The sequence below is a fragment of the Capsicum annuum genome, chromosome 1 (genome assembly GCF_002878395.1).
Source record: "Capsicum annuum cultivar UCD-10X-F1 chromosome 1, UCD10Xv1.1, whole genome shotgun sequence".
Classification (NCBI taxonomy): Eukaryota; Viridiplantae; Streptophyta; class Magnoliopsida; order Solanales; family Solanaceae; genus Capsicum; species Capsicum annuum.
Window position 1 is genome coordinate 242,950,738 of NC_061111.1, and position 16,657 is coordinate 242,967,394.

Sequence of the window (16,657 nt, forward strand, 5' to 3'; positions counted from 1 at the left end):
CAAACAACTAATTATATCTTTTGATTTTTCTTAAATGATAAGTATAATAGATCATTATTTTAATAAAGATGATAAATATTTAAAAAACGGAGAAAAAAGCTACTAATATAAAACTCACTTTTTCTTCAAAAATGATGAATTATCAAAGCTAGTTTTTGGTATGTCATTTTGTTTAATTCTAGCAAATTCGTTCTTCTTCTTCTTTTGTAGAGAAACTTTAGCTTGAAAGTCTCATGGTTCTACTTTTGTGATGTCAAAATCTTTTTCAAGTCAACTCAGTAATTTTTGAACCTTTCAGCAGCCATAAACATTTTATAAAAAGAAAAAAATGATATGATTCAAACAAATGAAAATGTGAGTTGTAAAAATTTCGATACAAGCTGATGAAGATATGAGATTGTGAAACTTTTTATGCAAACTGATGAAGATGGAAGATTGTGGAAAGTTGGAATAAATTTAAGAAGAAATTATATAAAAGGGCGAGTAAGGAAAAAAAGAAGAGTTTATCATTTTAAAATTTTTACAGTTGACAGAATCAGGACACACATGCAATATATGTGTTCAGAAACTAGTATAAGAAAGTTCTTTTCGAAACTTGTATTTGGAGTACAAATAAGAATTAAAAATAAAGAAAAGGAATTCTATACAATTTAGGACTTTCACTTATAAATTTTAAATTTCTTACAAATAAATACATATCCAAATATAATTTCAATTTTTAAAATAGATTACAAAACAAGGACTTCATTTTCTAAGCTTCTTATTACCTTCGGGAAACCCGATGCCAATACCACTTTTTTTTTTTTTTGTACTTCTTGAACCAATACTTATTATATTTTTATAAAAAATTAAAATTTCAAATCTCACTATAAAATTTATGGTGAAACAAATGCCAAGATAAAGATTGTTACAATTATTTCTCTGATTTTAAAATTCTCACCTTTTTGTACATGTACATCATCTTCTTATATGATCATTAATTTTTCGGACATATTCATCATAAGTTTTTACTTTTTGTTTTTGTTTTTGTCCATCCATATAATATCGAGCATCATTGTGTTTTTAGATTTTATCAGTTGAAGTCTAGCAATAATTTTACTTATCATCTTTAAAAAGTGAATCTAGCTCATAAAATATATCATTTGATTATCCATCACTTAGTATTTAGCTAGATAGATAGAGAGAAGAATTTAATGAAAAATGGGAGAGCAATAAAAAGAGATAAAAGACTAATAGCGAGTGAAAATGTGAGAGAAGAATAGAAGTTTGTGTGTGTACATTAGAATAGAACAAAAAAAATATTTTGATACAAACGAATGAAGATGTGGGATTGTTGAAATTTTAATATAAATTGATGAAGATGTGAGATTGTGAAAATTTAAGTTGAATTTAAAAAGAGAATATAAATGAGAGAGTAAGACAATAAAATAAGAATTTACCATAAAAAATTTTATACTGATAAAATTGAAAACACGTGCAACATACGTGCTCAGAAACTAATATAATAAAGTCCTTTTTAAAAAATTTATTTGGTGTAGAGATAAGAAAAGAAAAGAGCAATAAAACTCTAGTTTCACAATTTTGTAAGAACGTAAGTGTAGACACCTAATTTTGGCCCTCCCAAGTCCAATTTTATTCATTTTAACTCACCTTACCACATACCTTCATCCATGTGATAATCCCTCCACAAAATAACAAAACAATAACCTCTAACTAATTTTATCTTATCCTAACAACCTACCCAATCAAAATAAAACACCTCACCACCCCACACCCCTATACCCGTGTGATCCTTCCCCACCACGTCACATCTTTCTTTGCACAATATATACAATATTCACCATCACAAAAAAAAAGAGGAATACGTATAAAAGGAGCAGGGAATCCATTTTTTTTCTTGGGGCTTCTTCTCCAGACGCACACACACAGACGAAAAGGGAAAGATACACCTTCTTTTTCTTTTTCTGGGTTTACTGAATTTCGAATCTTCTTCTCCACAATATACAGTACCAGAAAACACACTCTCCATTATTTTTCTCACTCGACCTCACAGATTCGAACACACACACGCACTGGCCGGAGCTACACCCACCTGAGAGAGAAAAAAATAAGAGAGATTGAGGGAGAGTGATAGAGAAAATAAAAGAGAGGACGAAGAGAGGAGAACACATGAGAGAGAAAGCTAATCGGAGAAGCGACGAGAAACAAAAAAAATAGTGAAACACCGGCGAGAAATAGACCCTTTCGTACAAAATTTGGTGCAGATCGTGATTATTTGCTACTGAGTTGGATGGGCTCGTCGTTGAGTTCCAAATCGAGGTTCTTCGGCGTGGATTCTATCCTTTCATTGAAGTATTATTGAATTTTGAAACCTTCGAATAGAGATCCAATTCTATTCCTTCTCTTTTTTATTTCGTTGTTTATCACGTTCGATGCTTTGAATTGAATACGGTGTGTTGGTGGATCTATGATGATGTGAATTTTATTTGTTTTGATTCGGTGTTTGATTTCCTTAGGTTATGGATTAATTACGGATTTTGTGATGAAATAATATTTGGGGAATGAGAATGGAAAATTGATAAAAGTGGATATTATGGTGTTTTGATTCATTGTTGATGTTTAACATGGTAGTATCATGCTTTGAGTTGAAACGGATAGGCAAATTTTAGGAATAAGTGTTTTCTTGTTGAATGTTTTGAATGTGGAATTTGTGTTGAATGGTTTCATTTTAGTTCTCGCATTTGGAAATGTATTCATTTGGTCGGGAAATGCCTCGCGAGCACTTGTATTTATTCGCCGAGAAATGCCCTAAAGTATTTTGTATTTGGAGGATGTTCGTGATCAAGGCCCAGGGCATCGGGTAAAGAATCGGAGCATAGTTTAGGATTAATTTAGAATAGGATTTATATTTTCATATTTTTCTATTTTGGATTGTATAATTGGATTGGACACTAAATTTTGAATTATTTTGTTTTGTTTTGTTTGCTTGCTTGATTGTTTTTTGCATGCTTTGTGTGGTTTATGCACTTGTAATGTCAAAGTTAGACGATATGCTCTACCAAGTAACTGTGGTCGATCCCCGAGATCGAGGGGTACCTAACACCTTTTCCTCGGTCAACAGAATTCCTTAGCCGGAATCTCTATTCGTGGATTAGATTTAAAGAGTCAAATCTATTTTGAAAAAGTATATCCAAGGGTGACTTGGCACATCTGATTTATGCCAAGTGGCGACTCTGAGTTTTGAATATAAAAAGTCCTTTTCAAAACAAATCTTCAGTTTTTCACTTCAATTATAAAAGCCCTTTTGAACCTTAAAATATAATCTTTTTGGTAAAAAAAAAAGGGGTGTGACAGCTCTGGCGACTCTGCTGGGGACTTTTCAGAATTCGAGCTTATTTCGAAGTTGTATCGGCTTAGTTTGGCATTATAGGTGTATAGACATTTTGTTTGTCTTGTTTTGTGTTATTGTTTATCATTGTTGAGTGCCTACGTGCTCTTTATTTACAGTTTTTTACTTTGTGTTACAGCTTTATATCTGGCATCATATGCATAACCCGAGCCTTTCTTTCTGCAACAAGTCCGTAGTACACGTGTGTACACGACCTATAGTTGAGTCACCCTTATTTTAGGAGGGGAAGTCATTGGGTTGTATGGAGTAGGTGGATAACTAAAGCAATCTACTATCGACTATACGCTCCCCCGAACAGCCTTGTTAGTGGACTCCAGCGTACGTCAACCTTTAAGTCATGTTTATCTGCATCATATTGAGACTTCGCGGGACCCACGTGGCCCTTTGTAGGAGACTCACCTCTAAAGCATCCCTACGTTCTAAATTTTGCATCTTTGAGGGTAACGTGGTCATTTGACAGACTGATTTGGGGAAAACATGTGTTAGGAGTAAAGTGCATAGGCAAGAAATGTTGAAAAAAAATAGAAAAGAAGTGAGTCGAAAAGAAAAAAGAGTTTCGTAAGTTTTTAGAGTTCTTTATGGCTTTTGATTTTTCTTTCGCAATCCAAAAATTTAAAAAGATTTTTTTTACCTTTCGCACTTATTTTCTCACAAACATCAAAAATAGTTTCCTTTACCATGCATTCACAATTCAAAAATTCTAAAAAGAATTTTCATTCATAAGAGTTTTTATAAAAGAAAAATTAAAAAAAAAAATGGTAGAAGTTTTGTACATTTTATATAATGAAAATTCCAAAAAGATTTTTCTTTCATAGTTGTTGGTGTCAGTTTTATGTGAAGTGTCTAATTGAAAACTCAAAAAAAGATTTTATTGACGTTTTTCATCGTTTGTCTTCGGCCGTGTCTCTCAAGTCAAGTCTTAGTTTGTTTTCATCCTAAATTGTCCAATCTGGACGAACTACGCACCCCTGATTCTCCTCTCTTAAGAGTGAGATGCGTAGGCAGCCTATTGTTGGTTCGGGGATCTTATTTCAAAAATCCAAAAATATTTTCTTCACTTTTCATTTAGATTAGGTGTTTCATATACATCTTGTTTCATATACATCTTTAAGAGAAAACTACAAAAAAGATTTTTCTTTAATAGGTTCAAGTTTTATTTTCAATGCAAAATTAAAAATCCAAAAAGATTTTCTTTGATAATCACAAATTTCATTTTATATAGGGGTGTTAAAGCTGAAAAAATTCAAAAAAAAAAGAAGATTTTTGTCATTTGTTATTTTCTTATTTTCTTAAAGTTCCAAGAAAAAAAAAGTTTGATTACCTATTTTGGTAAAACTTCACGAACTACGCACACTTGATTCTCCCCTTTCGGGGGGAGGGGGGAGATACGTAGGCGCCTTTTTAGGGTTTGGTGATCTTTTAAAAAAAAAAAGAGGTTTTGAAAAACTGTTGAACTCTAACGCATTTGCTATCTCTTGTCCAGTTAGTTTAAGGTGGTTGATTTGTGGCATTTTGGCTGGTCTTTCATAGTGCTCCAAGTCACATAGAAAGTTATGGACAACAAGGATACCGAGTTTGTTGTCACTAATCAGATAGGGAGTTCAGGGAATGAGAATGTAGGAGCTAATGAAGAGATTCAGAAATTAAGGCAGCAAATGATAGAAATGCATCGAGCTTGGGCTAATGGGTTTCCACCTCCTCAATTTCCCGCTGATAATCTAAAATATCTTTCTAGTTTGCCTCCAATGTCACATGCACAATTCCCTATTTTGGTCGACACGCCACAACATGCATCAGGACCTACTCCGGGGCAACAGTATCCAAACACTTCCAATATTCATTTCCTCACTCCTCCAAACAAAATTACCAATGCTCGGCTCCGCCTGCTATTTGTGCTTTTGCAGCCCCACTCCCGTTTGAAGCTCCTGCTTTTAATGTCAATCCAACGGATGTGATTCCTCACTCTACAAGCAACCCTGTATTAAATATTTTTAGTGATCAGCATTATGCTCCCGATCCCACATTTAAGTCGACTGGTCCTTACGACTACACTCAACTGCCTGAATTTCCTCCTAACACTGAGAATCCTATTAGGACAGAAGAACAAAAGGAAATAGCCAAAAATTGAGAAGTTTGGAACTGACTATGAAAAACTTGCAAGGACTTGGGGGATACAAAAGTGTCACATATAAAGATCTGTGCATGTTTCCAGGTTTACATCTTCCTCTTGGTTTAAAAATGCCAAAGTTTGAGAAGTATGATAGACATGGAGATCCTGTAGCACATTTGAGACGTTATTGCAACCAGCTGAGGGGCGCTGGAGGGAAGAAAGAATTACTCATGGCATATTTTGGTGAGACTCTTTCAGGTCTAGGTTCAGAATTATTTGTTGACCAAGACATCGACAAGTGGAATAGCTGGGATGACCTAGCTAATGAATTCGTGCAACAATTTCAATACAATATGGAGTTGATTCCTGATGAGAAGTCCCTAACTAATATGAAGAAAATGAGTACTGAAACTTTCAGAGAGTATGTGATTAGATGGCGTGAACAAGCTGCTAGGGTGAAACCGCCAATGAAAGAAAGTTAGGTAGTAGAGGTGTTTATTCAAGCATAGGATGAAACATATTATCAACACTTGTTAACTGTATTAGGCAAGCCATTTATTGAGGTTCTTAAAATGGGGGAGATGATAGAAGATGAAATTAAGACAGATCGCATTGTGAGTTTTGCAACATTGAAAGTGACTACTCAATCAATTCAAAAAGGTTCAGGAAGTGTTGGAGGAAAGAAAAATGAGGAAGATGCATCTGCCATTATAGTTGGACAACAGGAACGGGCGAGAGGACCACACCATCGTTACCCACGGGCTTAAACCCAAGTTTATGCCCAAGCTCCACAGAATCTTTCCCAAAATCCATTATATTCCATTCCCTCATCTCCATATCAAGTGTATAATGTGCAACCATATGTTCAACCCCCATCTTACCCAACTAGCGCGTGCCAACTCTGCCGAGTCATTCTCCAACCAACATACATACCGAAGCCCTTCTAGGCCTAGTTTTCAGTTTAAGCTAAATAATGAAATAAGACAGAAGTCGAGGAATAGTTTCACACCAATCGGAGAGTCATATACCGATTTCTTTTAGAGATTAGTACAACGAGGCATAATCACTCCTCTCCTTGGGTATACTCCTGACCCGCATTCAATAAATTTGGATCCTAATGTACAATGTGCATATTATTCTAATGTTCAGGGTCACAGTATTGAAGACTATCGTGCCTTGAAAAGAGAAATAGAAAAAATGATTCAAGATAAATTAATTATGGTGCAGAATATTGACATCGAGGAAAGCTCTAGTCATGCTAATATGGAAACCAGTAGCTAAGTTGTCAGGATGAGCAATTGAGAAGTCACCTCTCTCCCTACTAGGAAGAGGTCTGGTAGTTTGTTTTGTTTTTTTTTTTCTGTTTTTTGAATTATTTCAGGATAGTAGTTCGGGATCTATCTTGTTTTATCCTTTTGTCATTTATGTTCAAACCCTTCTAACACATATTTTAGAACATAAAGGAAAAGGGACAATTCATTTAGTTGAAATAAAAGAGAGCATCTGAGAAAATAGATAGAGTGTTGGGGCATTAGATGATCAAGTTGAAGCCTCTTTGAAAATTAAGGCAATTATTTTGAGAATCGTGAGAATAACTTGTCATCAATTGAAAGACATATCTCAATTAGGTCAAGTAGTGAATGTGCGATCCTATGTCCAAAGGAACACAAAGAAAATCAGCTCCACGAAGTCATGAGTCCTTCAGTATGAGGAATGTACAACGAAAGTGGAGTTGTATGTTTGACAAGGGTAGAAGAATAATAGGCACATATGCTCAGTTGAAGTTAGTGTTGTTAAAGTGTCACAAATGATCTTTATCTTTTATTTCATATTGCATGATATGTACTTACATTTTCAAGGATTGATATGGTGAAGACATTTCATTCTGAGATCCAAAGATTGTGTCATCCTTTGTGTACCCCATTTGAGCCTTAGTATTATTTTCTTTCATACACCTCTTTTGGAATCAAGATAGAGTCAGCAAAGCTCAAAAGAAAAGTGTCGAGCAAATAAAAATTAGTGTCAGAAAAGTTTTAAGAAAAAAAAAGAGAAAAATGTGTCCAAAAAGAAAGAAAATAGAAGAATGTCAAGAAAAATAGAGTCAGAAAAATCCAAAGAGAAAAAGAGTCAATAAAAGAGAAAAACAAAGAAATCAGAATCAATCAAAAGAACAAGCTGCCAGAACTACGCATGACCTGATTCTCTTCTCTCAGGGGTGAGATACGTAGGCTGCCTTACTCTGGGCCCGGTCCAACCAAATAAACAATTTAGTGTCACCCAGTCAAAAGAAACTGGGGCATGAGTTAATCCTCATTATTTGAGTCGATTCAAAAAGTTGTAAGTCCTACCCCACTTCAAGTGTTGTTTGGGCCTCATGTCATCCTTTCTTTCTAACCTTATCCAAAAGTCAATCTCTGAGAATGCTAAGGCTAAGCATGCAATGGATATGATGACACATTTTGGGAACTACTCATCTTCCTCAGCATAAGAAATCAGGAGAGAAATAAAAATGAGACAGTCTTATTGGTGAAAACCCTCATGGGCACCATAAAATAATGATAAGTTGAGAGAGATAAAATAAGAGAGTCTTATTGGTGAAAACCCCATGGGCACCAAAGGTGATGGTGAGTTGAGAGAAAAATGAGAGAGGTTTGTTGGAAAAAATCCTTCAATGTGCTACTAGCTGAATGAGCTCTTCGAACACAATAGGTCCAAGCAAGTAACTTAGTTTCAGAGCCGTTAACTCAAGAAAAATTGGTAGAAAGCTTGGATGGAAAGATCAGGCAACTTGATACAAAATGCATGGCATAATCATTAGATTTGACTGTTATTTCTAGATAAATTTTTCATTTCTTTATTTCAAATGGGGACATTCATTGTCTTTTCTTTCTTCTCTTTATTTTTGATTTTATTTTCTTTAGTCAGTTGTCCAAATAAAAATCATTGTTATTTTTTTTCCTCTTGTCTTTGAGTCAAGTCCATATCAAAACAAGTGAGAAAAGATTTCAAAACTGGCTACCAGATTCTTCAATTGCTCAAAGCAAGACAAAAGGCCAACACATGAAAGAGACATGATTGTGAGCCGAAATAAGGCATGCAGAAAGTTGTGTCAACCGACAAGTCTGGGAACTCATGGAAATACCAAGGTTCAAAGGATTTATTTGAGAAGCATAACAAAGCAGAGATACTGTAGCTGTTTCAAAGTGACTCTTAATAATCTGAGTTCGGTCCATGATGCAGCAAGCCAGTGACACATGCTAATGATTGAAAGCAAGATTAAATGTGACAGAGGCAAGAGCGATTTCCACGAAAGCCAAAGCCACAAACCAGCCACCATGTTTTTAACTAACAGGTTTTCCACTTATTTGATGGGCTGGTTAAGGGATTATTATGGTTAAACTCTTCACAACTTATCAATGGATATAACACCTTTGGTATGAATAGTTTATCGGTTTGGGCATGGATGTTCTTATTTGGACATCTTGTTTGGGCTACTGGATTTATATTCTTAATTTCTTGGCGTGGATATTGGCAAGAATTGATTGAAACTTTAGCATGGGATCATGAATGCACACCTTTGGCCAATTTGATTCGCTGGAGGGATAAACCAGTGGCCCTTTCCATTGTACAAGCAAGATTGGTTGGATTAGCTCACTTTTCTGTAGGTTATATATTCACTTATGCAGCTTTCTTGATTGCCTCTACGTCGGGCAAATTTGGTTAATTAATGTGTGTATCCACGATAATCTCATTTCTTTCAACGGAGAGGGGATCTACCTTCTTCTATTTCTACATCTAGGATTCGAATTTTCCATGTTTTTAACTAACAAGTTTTCTTTGTATGAAACAGGAACACATGTTACCTTTGAATCAAGGATTTCAAAGCCTAAACATCAAAGGATGTAATATTCTCACTTTTACAAATGCAAGAGGCCCTGTTGCTGCACAGATTTGGTATTCAAAGCCATGGTAAAACTCATAATCCAATATCTCTAGAAGACACACTTCCTTATTTGGGTAATTTAAGCAACATTCGTAAGGAGATGTACTTCTTTGTTTGGGTAATTTAAGCAATATTTGTAAGGGGACGCACTTCCTTTTTTGGACAATTCAAGCAAAATTTGTAAGGAGAAGCACTTTCTTGTTTTGGTAATTCAAGTGAAATTTGTAAGGAGATGTACTTCCTTGTTTGGGTAATTCAAGAGATATTTTTTAGGAGACGCACTTTCCTATTTGGCCAATTCAAGCAGCATTTATGAGGAGACGCACTTTCTTATTTGGGCAATTCAAGTGATATTTATGAGGATATGTATTTCCTTGTTTGGTAATTCAAGCAACATTGGCGAGGAGACACACTTTCTTGTTTGGTAATTCAAGCAACATTTGTAAGGAGACGCGCTTCCTTGTTTGGGTAATTCTAGCAATATTTGTAATAAGACGTACTTCTTTGTTTGGGTAATTCAAGCAGCATTGGTAAGAAGATGCACTTCCTTGTTTGGATAATTCAAGAGATATTTGTTAGGAGACACACTTCCTTGTTTTGGTAATTTAAGTGGCATTGATGAAGAGATACACTTCTTTGTTTGGTAATTCAAGCAACATTTGTAAGGAGATACACTTCTTTATCTGGGTAATTCAAGCTACTTTGGTAAGGAGATGCACTTTCTTGTTTGGTAATTCAAGCGGTATTTGTAAGGAGATGCATTTCTTTGTCAGTCTTCATTTGTCAGAAGCCCGCCTGAAGAATAGGGTGATGAAACTCAAGTCAGGAGTCTAAAAGAAACTGCATAGATAGGATTTTTTTTTGTAATTTCATTTATGTTTTAACTTGTAATTTTCATTTTTGATGTAATAACAGAGCCGTGGACCGGAACCTCGATGGGACCTCACTCGACTCTTCAACTCGGTATTGTCCATCTCCTTCCAATCCTTTAAGATGCCTGCGACTTGACTCCCTTATAACTTGGGTAGGTAGGATGTCCTAAGTCAAGACTCAGTTGTCCTTCTTCCTTCGAATAATGGTCGGATTAAAATTTTGTATCGTTGTCTACTTCTTTGTTTGAAAACACTTTTACACTCAAATGGGGCATGCTGTAGACTCTTAATTTTGTCCCTCCCAAGTCCAATTTTATTCATTTTAGCTCACCTTACCATACACCCTCATCCATATAATAATCCCTCCACAAAATAACAAAATAATAACCTCTAACTAATTTTATCTTATCCTAACAACCTACCCAATCAAAATAAAACACCTCACCACCCCACACCCCTATACTTGTGTGACCCTTCCCCACTGCGTCACATCTTTCTTTGCCTCACCCAAATGATATACACAAATATAGGGACCCACAGGGAACATCATCCACAAAAGACATTACATACAATATTCACCATCACAGAAAAGGGGGAATACGTATAAAAGGAGTAGAGACTCCATTTTTTTTCTTGGGGCTTCTTCTCCAGATGCACACACACAGATGAAAAGGGACGAATACACCTTTTTTTTCTTTTTCTGGGTTCACTGAATTTCGGATCTTCTTCTCCACAACACACAGTACCAAAAACACACTCTATTATTTTTCTCACTCGACCTTACAGATTCAAACACACACATGCACTGACCAGAGCTATACCTACCTGAGAGAGAGAAAATAAGAGAGATCAAGGGAGAGTGATAGCGAAAATGAGAGAGAGGATGGAGAGAGCAGAACATGTGTGAGAGAAAGCTAATTGGAGAAGCGATGAGAAACAAAAAAATAGTGAAACACCGATGAGAAATAGACCCTTTCGTACAAAATTTGGTGCAAATCGCAATTATTTGCTACAGAGTTGGACGGGCTCGTCGTTGAGTTCCAAATCGAGGTTCTTCGGTGTGGATCCTGTCCTTTCATTGAAGTATTATTTAATTTTGATATCTTCAAATTGAGGTTCAACTCTATTCCTTCTCTTCTTTATTTCGTTGTTTATCACGTTCTATTCTTTGAATTGAATACGGTGTGTTGGTGGATCTATGATGATGTGAATTTTTATTTGTTTTAATTTGGTGTTTGATTTCCTTAGGTTATGGATTGATTACGGGTTTTGTGATGAAATAATATTTGGGGAATGAGAATGGAAAATTGATAAAAGTGGATATTATGGTGTTTTAATTCATCGTTGATGTTTAACGTGGTAGTATCATGCTTTGAGTTGAAATGGATAGGCAAATTTTAGGAATAAGTGTTTTCTTGTTGAATGTTTTGAATGTGGAATTTGTATTGAATGGTTTTATTTTAGTTCTCGCATTTGAAAATGTATGCATTTGATCGAGAAATGCCCCGCGAGCACTTGTATTTATTAGCCGCAAAATGCCCCGAAGTATTTTGTATTTGGAGGATGTTCGTGATCAAGGCCCGGGGCATCGGGTAAAGAATTGGAGCATAGTTTAGGATTAATTTAGAATAGGATTTATAATTTTGTATTTTTCTATTTTGGATTGTATAATTGGACTGGACACTAAATTTTGAATTATTTTATTTTGTTTGCTTGCTTGATTGTTTTTGCGTGCTTTGTGTGGTTTATGCACTTGTAATGTTAAAGTTAGCCGATATTCTCTACCAAGCGACCGTGATCGAACCACAGGATCGAGGGGTGCCTAACACCTTCTCCTCGGTTAACAGAATTCCTTAGTCAGAATCTCTGTTCGCAGATCAGATGTAAAGAGTCAAATCTATTTTGAAAAAAGATATCCAAGGGTGACTTGGCACACCTGATTTATGCCAAGTGGCGACTCTGAGTTTTGAATATAAAAAGTCCTTTTCGAAATAAATTTTTATTTTGTCACTTCAATAATAAAAAACCTTTTGAACCTTAAAATATAATCTTTTTGGTAAAAAAGGGGTGTGACAGTAAGAAAAAAAGAGAGAGTAAGAAAAAAGGAGCAAAGACTTTGATTTGATAATTTTTTAGTTCGGTCATGTTTTGAACTTGAAGTTGTCGATAGTTCCTAGGTAATAAAACAATAAAAAGAAATCAACAAATGAAGTGAAAATGTGTGCTTCTGAGAAAATTTTGAGAGCTTTTCCACCTAACTGATTTTGTCTTTTCAAGTAGAACTCACTTAATGCATGAAAAAAATGTGTGACTAATTGCCCATATCATTTTTACACTTTTAATTCTTTTTAAAAAATTATTAAGAATTTAAGAATAAAAAATTTAAGGAAAAAGGGGAAAAAGACTTTTACAAATTGAAGTTGTGAGAGATGAGTAAAAAATAATTGGTTAGAGATGAGAATAGAACAAAAAATTAGTCCAAATCTACTTTTGGATTTTCAAAATTATTTCTCACAAAAATCTTTAAATTTCTTTCAAGTAAAACACCTATTCAAATATAACTTCAAATTTCAAATCATAATTTCATAAATTCAAATTTTTATATTTCACTTTATAATTTATGGTGAAATAGGATCTAAAATAAAAAAATTATTATTATAAATTAATCTCACCTTTTTCTACTTCTCTTCTATTTTTTGGTAATCTTCATCATTAATTTCTTTTTCTATGGACCATCCATATAAGAATGAGCATCCTGGTCCTTGTCCAATTAATCGTCTTTAAAAAGTGTCTTTAAAAAGTGAATTAAGTTTCTAAAATATATTGTCATAATTATACATCAATTTATATTAACTTAAACAGATTGATGGAAGAATCTAAGAAGATCATGGAAAAGTGATTGTAAAAATATTAATACAAACTGATGAAGATATGAAATTGTGAAAATGTTGATACCAACTGGTGAAGAGTGAAATTGTGGAAATTCCGATACAAACTAAAAAGTTAGAGCATTAATTCGTGAAGTGTTTGATTGAGATAAGAATATCAAAAAATGAGAAAATTGTAATGACTAGCTTTTTTGATGAAATGTGTGAATTGTGTGTTTCTATATGATTTGACTATTTTATCCCTCTCCATAGTTTAATTACGGTATGTTTGGGGTGTGGGATTGATTGGCATGATTCTCAATGTATTTTGATACCATTTATGCTATATTGTGGTTTTTTATGGCTTCAAGAGCCTTATTTTGGACTTATGTGGATGTCTTTTGATTCATGCGATGGATTGAGCTAGCATCTCTGGATTGATTTTAGGTTAGGTAGACCTTTAATTCGGGTCGCAACACACCTGAGTTCCTTTCAACCTATTGATCAGAAAGTTGAAAAATTGGAAATATGGGTGTGGGATCCACATTTGATCGAAATGATCTCAGATGGAAAATCTAACTTCATTAACAGATCTAGAATGATGATTTTAGAGTGGTAACATATTTGGTGTGATTTTACGGCTTTTAAATCTCATTTCGACCCTCGATTTGGAAAGTTGTAATTTCGAGTTTCGAGGGTCAACTTTGTGAAAGCACTATTTTTTTGAAAATTTGACTTTGCCAACGTATTTAAAACGTCTAATTAGTATGGTTACATAGTTCCTTTTCATATATTGGACTCCAAACGAATCCCGGATACCCCGTCGAAGTCTGGGTTGGACTTTAAAAAAAGTAGCAACTTTTTTTTTGCTAGTGCAAATTTTTTGCACTATTAAAATAATTTTTTAGCTTATTTTTCATCTTTCCTCTTGAGAGTTAAACCCTAAAATAGTGTGAGAAACCCTAAAATAGTGGAGGGCTTAAAAATGAAGCTTGTTCCATACGGACTTGCTTAGTACGCCTTCGGATCGAGATATTGATTTGCTATTGATATTGAGCGGGAACCAAGCTCATTTGTATTCCTCCTTATAGGATGGACCCAATAGATTTGAATGAACTGAAGGATCAATTGCAGGGGTTATCGGATAAGGGATTTATTCAACCTAGTATTTCAGCTTGGGGTGCACCTTTCTTGTTTGTGAAGAAAAGAATGGGTTTTGTAGAAGTTTATTGATTATCGTTAGTTGAATAAGGTGACGGTTAAGAATAAGTATCCCCTTTCTTGAATTGATGATTTGTTTGATCAATTTCAGGATGCTGCGATATTTTTGAGGATTGATTTAAGGTTTGGTTACCACCAACTGAGGATTAGATCTTCATATATTCTAAAGACAACTTTTCAGACTCAATATGGTCATTATGAGTTCTTGGTCATGTCCTTTGGGCTGATCAATGCCCCTGCCACATTCATGGAGTTGATGAATTGAGTATTCCAATCGTATCTCGACTCTTTTGTTATTGTATTTATAGATAATATCTTGGTGTATTCCAAGAGTGATATTGAGCATGAAGAGCATTTGTGGATTGTGCTTCAGAGATTAAGGGATGAGAAGTTCTCTAAGTGCGAGTTTTAGTTAGAGTTTCTTTCTTTCTTGGGTCATGTGGTGACTAAGAAAGGTATTATGATTGATCCAGCCAAGTTTGCAGCGGTTTTTGATTAGGCTAGACCTACTTCACCCACTGAGATTTGGCATTTCGTTGGCTTGGCGGGTTTATCAATATTTTGTTGAGGGTTTCTCTTATATTGCAGCTCCTTTGAATAAGTTGACTTAAAAAAAGATTTCTTTCAGTGATCTGATATTAATCTGATATTTGTGAGGTAAACTTCCAAAAGCTCAAGGATTTATTGCCTTCATCTCCTATCTTGACTTTGCCCAGGGAGGGTATAGGTTTCACCGTCTTTTGTGATGCTTCGGGTGTTGGATTAGACATTGTGTTGATGTAGGAGGGAAAATTGATTGCTTATGTGTCTCGTCAATTGAAGCCTCATGAGAGGAATCATCCTACCCATGATTTAGAGTTGTGCGTGGTTGTGTTTGCTTTGAAGTTGTAGAGGAACTACTTGTATGGAGTCTGTTGTGAGATTTTCTCAGATCATCGTACCCTTCAGTATTTCTCCACCCAGTGAGATCTTAATGTGAGGCAGCACCGTTGGTTTGAGTTTCTTAAGGATTATGACTTCACCATTCTCTATTATCCGGGCAAGGCTAATGTGGTTGCGGATGCCTTGAGCCAAAAGTTAACTAGCATGGGTATCTTGGCATATTTTTTGACCCGAGAGGCCTTTGGACTTAGAGGTTCAGTCTTTAGCTAACCAGAATGTTAGGTTTGATATTTCGACACCTAGGTATATTTTAGCATTTATAGTGGTTAGATTTTCTTTGATGGAGCAGATTTAAGCTCATCGGTTTGATGATGTTGGATTGAGGTTGATTCGAGATAAGGTGTTGAATAGGGAGGCTAAGGAAGCCTCACTTAATTTAGATGTAGTTTGGAGATTATGGGCCAAGTTTGTGTACCGTGAGTTGGTGATTAGATTAGGTTGATCTAGGAGGCCCATTGTTCCTGATATTCCACCCATCCAGGTGTAAGTAAGATATATCATGATTTGAGACACCACTACTGGTGGGGTTGTATTAGGCGATATATGGCAAATTTTATGGTTTGTTGCCTATGTTGTCAGCAGGTGAAAGCCGAGTATATGAGACCTGGTGGATTGCTTCAGAGGTTGCTCATTCCCTAGTATAAGTGGGAACGGATCATCATGGACTTTGTGACTAGTTTGCCTCGTACGTCTCATGGTTTTGACAGTGTCTAGGTCCTCTTGGATCGATTGACCAAGTCATCTTATTTTATTTCGGCTCAAGTTTTATTCAGTGCTAAGAGGTTGACCCATATCTATATTTGTGAGATTGTGCATCATGGTGTACCAGTGTCCATTATTTTAGATCGAGTTCCTGTGTTCATATCTTATTTTTGGAAGACTTTTCAGGGTGAGTTAGGTGCTCGGGTTGATCTTAGCAGGGCGTTTCACTCCCAAGATTGATGGTCAATTAGGGCTGACTATTCAGGTTTTGGAGGATATACTTTGCGCTTGTGTGATGGATTTTGATGGCCATTGGAGGTAGCATTTGGCTTTAGCAGAGTTTGCATATAATAATAGCTACCATTCCAATATCAACATGGCTCCTTTTAAGGCATTGTATGGTAGGAGTTGTCGCTTCCCAGTGGGTTAGTTTGATGTTTCAAAGGTGAGACTTAGAGGTACGGACTTGCTTCATGAGTCTTTGAATAGAGTCTGGGTCTTTCAGGATAGACTTAGAGCGGCTCAGAGTAGGCAAAAGTGCTACGTTGATCGTAGACTTTGTGCCTTAATATTTGGTGTTGGTGATCATGT